Here is a 15,725-nt window from a genome sequence, read left to right as displayed (position 1 = left end):
GTTATCTCTGATGTTGAAGTAAGTCACCTTTTTTCCTTCCATTGGCTCCAGAGGAAATATTATATATTGAGCGATTTATAATTTAAAAACAGTAACTTTACAAAAGAAAGATTATGTTTATTGATTCTTACATGCATGTGTCTGAGTGTCTGAGAAATAAGCCACATTTGGGTCTTGAATTCTTCATGACTACTTTAATATTTGTCTTGACATCTTATAATTTATCTTTTATTTTCCTAACAAGTTGGGAAAATCCAAAAATGGGAATTGAGTAAAACAATCTAAACTTTTAAAAAATAAGACAATAAGGATGAGGACTTTGAAAAGCGGTTTTATTTTCTCATATTGTGGGACTATGTACAGAAGCTTTCCTGATTCAACATAAGGGACTCTGGTTTCCAAGAGTGATAGCTTTCATTGTAACTTTTCCTTTGTGTTTCTGAATTACAAAACACTGCTCCACTCAACTCTTCTGCACCATCCAAAAGGCTATTGTTTAACCCATTCTTAGGGTTGGGTGTGAAAGACAAGCCCCAGACGCCTCAATTTGGGTGAGACTAAGATTTCTGCAACAATCGGGTCTGATATCACTCATTTGTTCAATATTTTAAGTAATTATCTAAACCTTTTAGAGATTGGTTTTGGAAACTAGAAAGCATCGAAAATATCCCTCATGCTATATAAATGAATAAAAAAAGAAATGAACAGTCTTACTGTGGGATACGTGCATAACATTTAAGTAAAGACAAAAGTTGATAATCTGGCCATTCTACAATTGTCACCTAAGGAAAAAAAAACATTTTTGTAGTCAGCGTGTGACAGGGAAAGATAGAATAAAGTAGGCAGAGAAGGAAAGGTTAGGACCTGAGGACCCTGGGTTGGGGAAAAAAACCACATATTTTGGAACAATGCTGGGAGCATTTGCCGGGAGCAAACCCCCTCAGGCGTTCCTCATCAAACCCCCTGGGTTGTAAGTTTCCTCTTAAGAATGTAACAGACACTGCCTACTCCCCCTCAGCTTCCCTTCAGGAATTTGACATTCAAAATACCTAACTAAAATAAGTATACTATAAAACTTAATCCCTGTTGAGGGACAGAGTAACCATGGTCTGACTCCTCACACAATGGAATGGAGCCAAGCAGGAATGAACAACCCACCACCTAGAGTTATCATGCGTAGAACTTGAGAAGCAGAAATGGGAACCAAAACCCTATAAAGCCACCAAAACCCTATAAAGCAAAGTCCCTTGCCAATAGTCAAGGGGTATTCACTTTCGAATGCCCCCTCTCTGTAAAGAGAGCTTTCATACTATTCTTATTTTCTAATCTTATACTCTAATAAATGTTTGCCTGCTGCTCATTTTATTCTCTGTCCACCTCTTCAGTCTTCAAAGCAGTGGGACAACAAAGCTGGGCATTGAAGTAAAGAATCCTGCAACAATTACATCAGTAAACTAGAAACAACTAACAATTTGTGGCCAGCCAAAAGAAGAAAACTGTAACTCTCCACAAATGAAGGCATTATTTTTTTTTGAAGGGGTAACCATTTCTTGGCTCAAATCATCATGAAATCTTGGAATATTTTCAAAATAGACAATGAGTGCAGCCTCCCATGGATGCCCCAATTTTTTTTAACATAATATAAATAGCATAATGATCAAAGGAACTTTGATGAAAGAAAAAGAATTATTTTCATGTATTTTTAGAATTCCACAGAAAGTGTTTTTATAACATGATTAGAGTCCCTGAATGAATTACATTTCTCACTTGAAAAAGGAATGAAGACCTGGGTTAGGAAGTAAGTAAAAAAAAAAAAAAAAACTGAAAAGGAGGGATTTTTTTTTAAATTTTTTAATGTTTTATTTTATTTTTGAGAGAGAGACAGACAGACAGAATGTGAATAGTAGAGGGGCAGAGAGAGATAGAGATAGAGAATTTGAAGCAGGCTCCAAGCTCCACACTCTCAACACAGATTCCAATATGGAGCTCAAAGCCAGGAACCACGAGCTCATGACCTGACCTGAAGTCAGATGCTTAGCCAACTGAGCCACCCAGGCAATGTTTTAAGAAGCTTTGCAAAGAAACTGCAGGATTTGGTGATTTACCAAGTAACATGTAGGAGATGACAAAGAAGGACATATTAGAGATCACTCTAAGTTTTCTCCTACTTGAGCATGTTTATAACCTTTTTTCTCTTTCCCTTCCTCATTTTGTACCAAACAGCGAAATGCAGATTACATGTAAACTTTTGTCTGATAATGTGCAATGCCATTTCCACTGATTTTTAAAATTATTTTAAATTTATTTTTGAGACAGAGCACGAGTTGGGGAAGGATAGAGAGAGAGGGAGACACAGAATCTGAAACAGGCTCTGAGCTGTCCGCATAGAACCCGAGACGGGGCTCGAACCCACAAACTGTGTGATCATGACTTGAGTCGAAGTTAGACGCTTAAAGGACTGAGCCACCCAGGCGCCCTCCTCTGATTTTTTAAAGAAAGTCTACAAAGTTTGCTTAATGTTTGTTGAGTTTGGTCTGATGGTGCTAACACCAGGTAAAGATGTCTAGTAGGCAGGCCAGCCCCTCAGGAAACAGTGTGTGGCCACTTCCCAGGTAGAGTTATAGGACAACAGATATAACAAGGCATTCCATAGACGTGATGCCTCAGTTCACTTTTAGAGCTATTAGTAATAGATTTCAAGGCTTCTCCTTGGATTAATTTCATTGCCGAGACTAAGATATTACTAAAACTTTTTTTTTTTTAAGATTGGGATTTATTTTTTAAGGAAAATAATGTATCCTTAACTACTTGACTTCTAGAAACACCTTTGTCCATACTCCTATTCTCAAAAGCCAGGAAAGACACAATTTGGGCGAGTGTTGATAGTGACAAATTCAGTTATCTCGAAGACATATACAGGCCGCCCAGGTCTTGCAATCTATTCCCACATAGCATAATGCTGTCTACATTGACTGGGCCAGAAATACTTCATTTCACTGGATCACAATCTTATAAGACAGCCTTGTCATTTTAATTTGTCACTCTTTGTCTCCTATTTCTCATTGAAGTCTCATCTCTTCAGCCAAGTGCCATAGGCTACTTTTCCCAGAAAAAAAAAAATGCTATCACACTGAATAGAAAAAGGAAAGTCACTAAGAGAAAGTTTGTGTCTAAAGACACTACTATAGATTCCATTCCCACAGACATAGCAGGTGGTATAAATACAATCTAAACTGAGACAGAAAAATGAATTGTTGCTTCTATTCCCTGTCTCCAGTGTTTCTCGGAATGTTATATCTGCTTCTTCTACACAGCTATTGATTTCGTATCCCTTATCATCCACAGAACAAAAAGGAAGGGGGCGAAGGAAATAGAGAATGGGAGGGTAATGTCTGATTCCTGGTCTGAGCCTGCAAAAAATATAACAATTTTGAATTCTTAAGATCCACAAGCCTATTTCCTTCAGAAATCCTTCCTGCTGATTGAGAAAATAGGTCCCACGTTTAGTAAAGCTCCACCCTGTATAAAGAGGTGGATGCAGATATGAGGCACTTTTATTATGTTTTATCGTCTCTTTTAATTTGATCTAAACATTTGTGACATCAAATACACGCAACGTAAATGTCATATGTGTACTAATAGTATACATCAAGGCTGTCACTTATTTAAAAAAGTAATTAAATAATTTTTCTGATTAATAATAATACCCTCCTCTTCTCCTTAATACACTTTGGAACCACAAACATGATGCTGGCTGAGGTTCCTATAACTCTTTAAAAAGTATCCACTGGTTTTTAAACTGAAGAACAGGATCAAAAGATCTGTATATTTAACATATATTTTTTACAAAGCAATTCTTCCCTTCTGTTGGGCTTTATTTAAGGACACTTTCCCTTCGTGAGACAAGGATTTAATTGATGGCAGCATTTCATATATATATATATTTTGTGTGTGTGTGTGTGTGTAGTGAAGAAGATGACCACAGAATTTGCCTTTACTCTACCTGGGTTTTAAGACACAAGACCTCCAACCTGAGTGCAGACACCTGAGAATTTGGCAGAGCTGTTAATCTGGTTGCCCTTCTTTTTCTAAATCAAACAAACAAACAAAGCAAAAACAAACACAAACTTCAAAACTAAAGCAAAACAAACAAAAAAATGGAAGCCTAACTTTTACACTCTCTATGTAAATTACTTTGCATCATGTCTTAGTTTTCTTCATATTTCTTCAAAATAAGTGCGAGAAATTCTTATAAGGAACTATAAAAGTGAGTGAAGATGAATGTGAAATGAAATGGCACAAAATTGTGTGAATGCCCATTACCATCTTCTTAAAATATTAACGATGAATAAGCATATTTTTAAAAACTAAGGTATAATATTAGACTCATAGGTATGTAGTTGTTCATATGCCTTTCATGTATGTCTTACTTGTTTGAAATTATTTGCTTTAAGGTCAAAGACCACAGACATTTAAGCAATTCTGCATGCTATTATGTACAGGTAAGATACAAAAAAAGAGTTTTTATGTGATATTCTGATATTAAAAGTAAAGTGTGTGCAACAAGTCAGAGAGAAAAAGCCATAAACTAGAGCTGGATATTGAAGACTAGAATACAGGATTTAATTCTGGCCACACTTAAGACATGGAATTTAACTTTGATTTGAGGGCTTCCTCTAGTTTATTCTCATTCTGTGGCTCTGCACCTGACTGTACTCCGACATTGTGGTCACCTCCTCTAATTTATGGTGGTAGAATATTGCATGAGAAGTACTGTTATATCACTTTTTTTACTCTACAAAGATGCAAAATACAAAATGAACAAATTTAGTATTTCATAGACATGTGCACAGGTGAGCATTAAACAAATGTTTCCTGATAAAGATAGCTCTACATCTGTGTGTTCACCTGCTCAAAGAACTACCAAAGTATCAGGAAACACTGGAGTGTGAACTGTTTCTAAAAATGATGGCATCAATGGGTTGTCTAAGAATGTAGTTTAAAAAAAACCCATAAAATTTGTTTTTTTAATTAAGTTTTACTGAACATATTATGCACTTATCTAGTGAATCTTTTCACTTGAGAACAATAGCATAAGCAATGTGCATCCTGAGATATAGAAAAGTAAACAAGATGAATGAGTAGTCATCAAAATCCTGGATCAACACTTACTGTGGTGAGCATTGAGCAATGTACAAAATTGTCTTTGTTGTGTACTTGAAACCAATGTAACATTGTGTGTCAACTATACTTTAATAGTGGAAAGAAAGAAAGAGAGAAAGAGAGAAGGAAGGAAGGAAGGAAGCAAGGAAGGAAGGAAGAAGGGAGGGAGGGAGGGAGGGAGGAAGGAAGGAAGGGAGTGGGGAGGAAGGGAGGAAGGAAGGGAGATTGATTAAAGTTTAAGGGCTTCCAGGCTAAACAAAAATTCTGGATCATACAAGTGCTGATTGAAGGACTTAGGCTTTTTCATAGTTTATTTTACATTTGTTGAAATGAAATACGTGCTACATATATTAATATCAATGCTTATTTTTTAACATTGAGATAAATAATTGACATACAATAGTCACCCCCTGTAAATGTATAATTTAATGATGTTGGTAGATTATTTATAAAGATGTGAAAACAGGGGTGCCTGGGTGGCTCGGTTGGTTAAGCATCCGACTCTTGATTTTGGCTCAGGTCATGATCTCACAATTTCATCAGTTTGAGCCCCACCAGCAGGCTCTGCACTAAAAAAGCAGAGTCTGCTTAGGATTCTCCCTCTCCCCGTCTCTCACTGCCCCTACCCTACTTGCACTCTCTCTGTCAACCTGTTGATCAGTTTACCAGCTAATGGAATTTTGGATTTTTTCTACTCTTTGACTATTTTTAATTGTTTAAATGTTTTAATGTTTTATTTATTTCTGAGAGAAAGAGAGACAGCGTGAGCAGGGGAGGGTCAGAGAGAGAGGGAGATACAGAATCTGAAACAGGCTCCAGGCTCGGAGCTAGCTGTAAGCACAGAGCCAGACGCGGGGCTTGAACCGATGAACTGTGAAATCATGACCTGAACCAAAGTTGGATGCTTAACTGACTGAGCCACCCAAGTGCCCCTCTTTGACTATTTTGAATAATATTGCTGTGAACATTTGCATACATATCTTTGTGTGAGAATACATTTTGATTTCTTTAGATTAATTTTCTATGAGATTGAAGAATTGCTTTCCAAAGTGTCTGTAACCTTTTGCATTCCCACCAGCAATGCATGATGATTCCAATTTCTTTACATCTTCACCACCACTTGGTATAGTCCGTTTCTATGACTACAGCCATTTGAATGGATGTATAGTGGTCTTTCATGATTTTACTTGGCATTTTCCTAATGACTAACAATGCCAAGTATCTTTTCATATACCACAAGCGATTCATATATTTTATTTGTTGTAATCTTTCTTGACATATTTTTTCATTGTAAAAACTGGGTTGTATGTCTTCTATTAATTGATTCATTACAGTTTTTTTGTATTCTAGATAAAATTTCTTTATCAGGTATATGACTTGTCAAATTTTCTCCCTATCTGTGGCATCAAATATATCATTTTTTCTTTATTGATCATACTTTTCGTGTTACATCTAGGAACTCTTTACTGAATCCAATGTCATGAAGATGGTTCTCTTGTATTTCTCTAGAAGTTTATAGTTTTTTTTTTTCTTTAAAATTTAACTTTAAGCTCCATTTTTAGTTATTTTGAATGTGGTAATAAGACAAAGATAAAGTCTAATTTTTTTTTACTTTTTTTTTGCATGTACACATCCAATTGTCCTGGCACCATTTTTTGAAACAGCAAACTCTTCCCCATTGACTTGTCTTTTTTGAAAATAATTGAATTGAGCTATAAGAACACATTTGCAAAATCTCACCTCTGTCACACTGACCTGTCTCTTTGTCCTATTCCCGTATGGCTCTGCCCTCATTACTGTGGATTTACTACCAGGTATTGTATGTCTTCCAACAATTTTTTCCTTATAAAAATTGTTTTGAATATTCTCTGTACTTTGATTTTCCACACACGTTTTAGGGTCAGTTTGACAATTTCCATGGAAAGGTATTACAATAAATTTGAAGATCAGTTTGAGGAGAGTTGTCATCCTACCAGCATGACGACTTTAATCCATGAACATGGACCACCTACTTTTCTATTTATATGGATCTCCTTTAATTTCTCTCAGTGATATTTGATAGCTTCTATGCAAGTCTTAAACATTTTTATTAAATTTCTTCTTAAGCAGTTTGTTCATTTTGGTGGTATTGTGAATGAAAATGTTTTCATTCAGAGTTTTCCTTGCTAATACATATATATTTCTCCTTTAATTGATGTGAGCAGGTGATTTTTTTTACTTTTTTAATATAGGAGATTTAATTGGTGGTTTTGAATACTGAAATAGCTTTGCAGCACTGAAATAAACCCCACTTGGTTGTGGTAAGAGGTTTTTGTTGTTGTTTACTTTAACTTTTTATCTTGAGATCATTGTAGATTCACATGCAGTTGTAAAAAATTATTCAGAGACTACTTTTACTCTTTATGCAATCTCCACCGATAATAACATCTTACAAAACTATGCTACAATATCACAATTAGAATATTGTCATTGATACAATCCATGTATCTTATTCAGATTTCTTCAATTTTAATTGTACTCATTTGTGTGTGTTTGTATGTGTGTGTCTTTAGTCCTATACAGTTTCACTTGTGTCACTTTGTGTGTGTCAAGTATCACAGTCAAGATACAGAATAATTTCATCATCCTTGCATTATGCTTTTATAAAAATACACAGTTCCTTCCCACCCCCAATCATGCCCTAACCTTGGGCAACCATGAATCTGTTCTTCATTACTAAACTTTTGTCATTTCAAAATGTTATATAAATGCAGTAATATACTCCATAATGTTTTGGACTGACTTTTTTACTCAGCATAAATTCCCAGATATTCCTCTCTGTTGTTGCATGTCTCTGAAGTTCATCATTGTTTTTTTTTTTTTTTTTTTTTTTTTTTTTTTGTGGTATTTTATAGTTTATATCTACCCCAGTTTGTATATCCATTCACTCATTTGATAGTCTCTTCAGTTAGAATAAAAAGCAAGGTGTATTTTAACCAAACTTAGGTAAAGTTATCTGCATAAAAAAAAAAAAAAGAAAGAATAAAGATACAGATGAAGACAAATACAGTTTCTAAGTGTCTCAGAGGATCGCTTCTCGGCCTTTTGGCTAAGATCAAGTGTAGTATCTAAGTGTCTCAGAGGAATTTTTCTGCTGATATTTTACCTTTTAAAAATGTGATTTTTTTACAGCCAACTAATCTTTGAAAAAGCAGGAAATCGTATCCAATGGAAAAAAAGACAGCCTCTTTAACAGATGGTGCTGGGAGAACTGGACAGCAACATGCAGAAGAATGAAACTAGATCATTTTCTCACACCATACACAAAAATAAACTCAAAATGGATAAAGGACCTGAACGTGAGACAGGAAACTATCAACACCCTAGAGGAGAAAGCAGGAAACAACCTCCTTGACCTCAACTGCAGCAATTTCTTACTTGACACATCCCCAAAGGCAAGGGAATCAAGAGCAAAAATGAACTATTGAGACCTCATCAAGATTAAATCTTCTTCACGGCAAAGTAAACAATCCATAAAACTAATAGGCAACCAATGGAATGGGAAAAAGATAGTTGCAAATGACATATCAGATAAAGGGTTAGTATCTGAAACCTATAAGGAACTCACCAAACTCCACACCTGAAAAACAAACAATCCAGTGAAGAAATGGGCAGAAGATATGAACAGACACTTCTCCAAAGAGGACACCCAGATGGCCAACAGACATATGAAACAATGCTCAGCATCCCTCCTTATCAGGGAAATACAAATCAAAATCACACTGAAATAGCACCTCACGCCTGTCAGAGTGGCTAAAATGATCAAATCAGTAGTCTCTAGATGCTGGCGAGGATGTGGAGAAATGGGCACCCTCCTACACTGTTGGTAAGAATGTAAACTGGTGCAGCCCCTCTGGAAAACAGTATGGAGGTTCCTCAAAAAAGTAACAATAGAACTCCCCTAGGACCCAGCAATAGCACTGCTAGGAATTTACCCAAGGGATACAGAAATGCTGATGCATAGGGGCACATGTACCCCAATTTTCATAGTATCACTCTCAACAATAGCTAAATCATGGAAAGAGCCTAAGTGTCCATCAACGGATGAATGGATCAAGAAGATGTGGTTTATCTATACTATGGAATACTACATGACAATGAGAAACAATGAAATCTGGCCATGTGTAGCAACATGGATGGACCTTGAGGGTGTTATGCTGAGCGAAATAAATCAGGCAGAGAAGGACAGATACCATATGTTTGCACCTATACGTGGATTAGGAGGAAGCTAATGGAGGACCATGAGGGAGAAGATGGGGAAAAATAGTGGGGGAGAGGATGGGAGGCAAACAATGACAGACTCTTGAATGCTGAGAACAAATTGAGGGCTGAAGACGGTAGAGAAGAGGGGAAGGGGGGTGGTGGGCATGGCGGAGGGCACTACTTGGGATGAACACTGGGTGTTATATGGAAACCAACTTCACAATAAACTATTTAAGGGAAAAAATCTGACTTTTTTATCTGATTGTTGGGATTTTTAGTATAATATATTTCTTCATGTACTCTAAGACTGATATAAGTTTTGAGAAAGTCTGAGTTCATATAAAGTCTGATTTTATGGAACACCAAACATTTCAATTTGTCTTAAAATTGGTTTATTCAACTAGTTGATCTAATAACTTTCTGTGGGTGTTATCCTTTAGTGTGGACAAAATTACTGATATATAATGGATATTGTTCACATGGATCCCATCACAATTTCTTTTTAAAAAATTTGAATAATCATTGGAAAAGTATTATTGGTTGAGCCTACTTTTATTTGTTGTTGATTATCCATTTAGTAATATAAGTTTTTATGTAATGGGGCACCTGAGTGGCTCAATTGGTTGAGCATCTTACTATGGCTCAGGTCATTATCTCACAGTCACAAGGTCGAGTCCTGTGTCAGGCTCTATTTTGACAGCTCAGAGCCTGGAGCTTGGTTTGGATGCTATGTCTCCCTCTCTATCTGCCCCTCCCTTGGTCACACTGTATTTCTCTCTGTCTCTCAAAGATAAACTTAAAAAATTAAAAAAAAAAAACTTTTATGTTATCATGTCATTTACTTTTCCTTTGTAACTTGGTTTTTATAGCTGCATAATAGTCCATTTTATGCATTTACCATATTCTACTTAACCAATTATCTACAGATATATGATCAGGTTATTTACAATATTTCAATATTAGAAATAAATAGTCATGAAAATTATGCACACTCTCTTTTGCATACATTTCAGTACTTTTTAGGAAAATTTCTAAGAAATAAGCTAACAAATAAACTTTATACACATTTTTAAATGTTTATTTACTTTTGAGAGACAGAGCATGACCAGGGGAGGGGCAGAGAGAGAGGGAGACACAGAATTTGAAGCAGGCTCTGTGCTGACAGCTCAGAGCCTGACACAGGGCTCAAACTCATGAACTATGAGATCATGACCTCAGCTGAAGTCATATGCTTAACCCACTGAGTCACCCAGGTGCCCAGGTTACACACATTATTTAGGCTTTTGTTACATATTGCTGAATTGCCTTCCAGACAAGATATATTAATGTTCATCCTAAAATCTATAGACAAAGAATGCCCATTTTCCTAATTTATCATTTACATTGGATATTAATTGGGAATGTTTGAAGAGCGATTCTATTTTTCACATGTCTGTATTTGGCATTGTTATGAAATAACACACAGTGTGAAAAGATTATTGATCGCGCCCTTTTAAACATGCATAAATGCTCAAAGAGAGAACATATAAAAGCTTTGGACATCTGCATGCTATAGTACATGTGATATTAAGTGCTTAACCATTTATTTGTCCATTTATAAAACATGTTGTAGTAGGATTAAACTACGTCCCCAAAGAGACATTAACTTGTATTATACTGAAGTATTTATTATTGCAGCATATGTAACAGATAATATTTGTTTACATTTTTAATTACTTACGTTTTCAGCCAAGAAAATCTCTGAGGATAATGCTTCATTTACAAGAGTGTCCTGGCAAAAGACAACATAATGTAATCACATATTACCAACAATTCCATGACAACGATGCAGTGGTTTGAAAATGACTTCCAAATAAAAGCTTAATTATAGCAAGCTATAAAAAAATTAACCAGAAGATACAATAATGGCACTAAAATTAAATTAAGGGAAAATCACACAGTACATAAAGATGTGAATAGAAATGAAGATAGTGAAAATAAATACCTGGCATATTGTCCATTATGTTCTGGAATCCCATTGTTCAAGTCTAATTGCTCCTTCCTCAGAACTCACAATGCTGGATACAAATGAGCCAGAGGGCTACACCCAATAATCAGAATTGATGCAATGTTTGGAGGAAATAAGGTACTTTTTATTAAAAGTCTTTTCCACTTTTTCTATTCTAGTGAGATTTGTGGTGGGGTGGTGGTTGGAAGCTGGAGAAACAGAATTACATTATTATGAAGGACAGGAGCTACATCATCTTACCCATTTTTTAATTTAGAAATATGCTGCATTCAGGTTTGGCGGGGGGGATGGGTAAAATCGGTGAAGGAAATTAAGAGTACACTTGTCATAATGAGCACTGAGTAATGTATATAATTGTTGAATCACTATATTATAGAGCAGGAATTAATATAACACTGTATGTGAACTATACAGGAATTAAAATTAAAAAATAAAAATGAACAAAATAAATGTTTAAAATGTGTAGCATTCAGTAAGTAGGCTGAAAATATCGGAGTTGCAACCTTTCTTATTGGGTTAGGAACATATTTGTACTGAATATTGTAATATATGTGTATCTGGTGCCTCACAGACCTAAAATTTTAAAGAAAGTGAAAGAGCCATAGTGAAAACTTCTACTCATAAGAATTTTGTAATGAATAATCAGGAATATATAACAGAAGAAACAGGAAGCTTATATCTTTATATTAAGGGTTGTAAGCTTTTTTCCCTTAATATGCATGATGTATTTCTGATTTATGAGTTGCAGAAACCTAGTAGAGTTTATCTCTTTACAAAGATGTGAAAAAAATGTGAAAGAAGACAAACTTTGCTATTCACATTGGATTCAACCACCTTCGAATATATGAGATATGAACTGATTGATCTGGCTGCACTTTATTTATGAACTCACTCTCCATATGGTACACATCTTCCAAGTAATATATTTATTTCAATAGAATCTCTGAGGTGATAAAAGGAGGTCTGGGGCAATGTGAGAGAAATTCTGGAAGAGGAAATTGTGCTGTGATTCAAGAAAGGGTTATTGACCTGCCTAGATGCACTTGGAGGACATAACCAAAATATGAACACCAAAATGAGAGAAATAATTATACTTTAGGAAGTATTTGGCTTCAGTTGGGTATGCTTTACAAAATGGTCAGAGGTATTTTATACACATTTTTCTTCACTTGTTGATGATGAAGAGCCAGCATGATTATCTGAGTAAAATAAGAGAGAATGAAGTACAAATAACTTTTTTGAGGTCTTTTGTTTTAGTGAGATCAGAACTAGAAAATACATTATATTTTATTTTTAGTACAGGATGTCATTCATAGATTTGTGTTTCCTAGATTTCCCTAGGGTCTGCGAGGACCACTTGAAACTCCAGAGTTTATAGAAAGATTATTTTAGGCTGAAGATATTTGAGGTTCAGCAGATGCAGACAGAAACCTCTCAGAGCTTCACTTAATCTGACAGAAAGCAGAAACATCTGAGAAATGAAGACTGCCATAATTTGCATTCCTGAGTTGCATTCTACTCCCTGGGGAGAGATCAGGAGTAAACCTACCATAAATCCTCTCACTGGGGGATTTTAATGGGTCAGAAGAAGACACCAAGACTGCTCATACCTGCATAGACAAACATTATCACAACTTTTCTTATCTCTCATCCATTCTGCTAAGGGGAAAAAAAATCCCTTTATCTTTCCTAAAGAAACCAATTTGCTCTCCATACTCGAATCTTTCCTCTTCCCTCCCTTTCTTCTACTAAGGTATATATGTCCCAAATTCTAACCACCCCTTTGAGTTACTCATCTCTGAGCATTCCTATCTCTGTGTGTGTGTTGTATGCGTAAATACACCATTTTTCTCTTGTTAATCTGTCTTTTATCAGTTTAATTAGCAACTCCCAGTTCTTGAACATAAGAGTATAGATGAAAAGTTTCTTTTCCTCAACCGGCACTTATTGAAATCCACTTTTACCTAAATAGGGCTATGAAATTGGACTCTCTAAGAACAGATTCTTTGAATAAACATTTTAAACAAAAATCTAAGTAACTTTTATCAAGAAGTTATGACAACATTGTACTGTGAACCTACTGCCATGAACTAGTGGTTTGGATTCTAAAGGGAAGTAAGCTGAGAATCAAAATGTACAATTTCTAATTTGACACAGGAACAGAAAAAAGAAACAAGGTATAGCTTTTATTACTAATAAGGTCTTAATCTTTAACTCAATCTACAAGTCAAATTTTACCAATTTTGTCTGTCTTGACTTAATCAGTTCAGCCTATGCAAACAGATCTAACAAGAACATAATTTCTTCCCACTTTATCAGAGAGAACAATACTATCATCATTTATTGAATACACATTATGTGTAAGTTTCCATTCCATTAAACTCATTTAATAACATAACAACCCTATAAGGTGGAAATTTATTACCCCTATAAGGAAACTGAGATAGAAATATATTAAGTAATTTTCCCAAGATCATAACACTAATAAGTGCCCCAAAGCAATTTTGAACCAAAAGAGAAAGGTGCCAAAGACATGTTTCTGCTTAAAATTATAATCTTCTATGCATCCAAATAGCCAAAATTTTGTGGAGAGAAAAAAATGCATTTTAATTCCTCATAATATGAAGTAATAATTGTGCAAAGAAATATTTCCCAGCAGAGAAAAAAGAAGTTTGAGAAAATAGTGAAAAATAAAAGGATAATGAGGAGGAGGAAGAGGAAGAAGTGGGGGGCAGGGAGGAGGAGCAGGAGATGCTATGATAGTGGGAAAACAGGAGATTTCCTAAGAGGCAAGAAACCATAAGAAGCCATTCTACAGTAGTAAGGAAGCCTTGAAGGCTTTTGTCTTGAGGACACTTGCAGACATGTCTGGTCAAAGGTGCCATCTTGGGGAAGCATGACAGGACAAACAAAGCGAAGACCAGAGGTAGTTGGAAGTCAGATACTACCCTCAAAAAGCAGGAGCCTCAAATGTATAAAGGCTTCTATAAGCTACCTAAGAAACAACCTATCACTTTAAAGAACACTTACCTGTTTGGGTTTTGTTTCTTCCTAAGTTTAGAGAAAATTTGGGGGAGAGTTTCCCTGAAAATTCCTAATTATCATTTTACATTTATAAGGTTTGGAAACTGGAATTCAAATTCTTTTTTGGCCACCCCAAATCCCAAATCAAATGTTTAGTTCAAAATGTAACTCAGTGAATGATTGCCCCTACCTGCTAGCAGAAGCATATACACATTTTCTATGAAAGGTCCGTCTTTAGAATCTTTTTGAAGATCTAGAAAAAAGATCAAAAAGATCCCAGGCCTCAAAGAATTCTCACAGATAATGTTTAGAGACACATAGCCCCATAGCTAAAAAGGTAACTAAAACATGTAGAAAGAAAACATTAGAAATGAGTATAAGCAGAAACAACAACAACAAAATATTCAGAGATTCATAAGACTGCCTATATTTGAACTAATAGATACAAAATATAAAATACAAATATTTAACATTTTTAAAACCAAAGCATAGAATTATTTATTTAAGTGATGAAGAATTAGCGACTGGGAAATTTGAAAAAGCATGAAGTAGAATTTCTGGAAAAGATAAAATAATAAATGTCACTAGAAGTTCATAAAATAACTAAAAAGAACATTTAGACAAAGCTAAAGGAAAAATTATTAAATTGGGTGATATTAAAAGAAGCCAGGGATAACACAGGCTAGTTACCAAAACATAATAATGGCACAGATAACTGGCTTCTCAACAAGAACAACAGAGGAAAAGAAGAGGTCAAAAAATTTCTCTAAACAGTAAAAAACTGTAAATAACAAATTGCATGTTCAGTAAAAATAAAAATTAAAAAAGATCAAAATAAAGATTTTTTTTACATTAAGAGAGCTGAAAGTTTCCAGAAACCAATGTTGCATTGTATGTTAACTATCTAAAATTTAAATGGAGAGAGAGAGAGGAGAGAGAGAGAGAGAGAGAGAGATCTGAAAGAGTTAAAAAGTAAAAGACTTTAATTAAAAGAAATCCTGCAGGATGTACTTCTTTCAAGAAGAAAGGAGCTGAAAAAAGAAATAACGTTGCAGAAAATGTTAAACTAGACAGATTTTTTTCTGTAAAACTGTAATATAGTAACTACCTCATGGGTTGGTATAAAATCAAGACAGACTGAAAATCATGCACACCAATAGACTATTAAGAAGTGGGTGATCAGAGTTTCAACATTCTAAATGCTAGCATTATTTGGGAGAAAGGTGAAGATTAGATTTTGTTAAATTTTATATGTATGTTAAAATTCCTAAATTAATGAAAATATAGC

General features: G+C 35.0%; 1 pseudogene; it reads left to right on the top strand.

Moving 5' to 3' along the window:
* Positions 1-8,231: 8,231 nt before the first annotated feature.
* LOC120238333 lies at positions 8,232-8,347 on the top strand (annotated as a pseudogene).
* Positions 8,348-15,725: the final 7,378 nt, after the last annotated feature.

Source organism: Hyaena hyaena, unplaced genomic scaffold (genome assembly GCF_003009895.1).
Source record: "Hyaena hyaena isolate Hyena2069 unplaced genomic scaffold, ASM300989v1 scaffold_207, whole genome shotgun sequence".
Lineage (NCBI taxonomy): Eukaryota > Metazoa > Chordata > Mammalia > Carnivora > Hyaenidae > Hyaena > Hyaena hyaena.
Note: the sequence above shows the minus strand (reverse complement) of the source record. Positions and strands in the feature narration are given on the sequence as shown.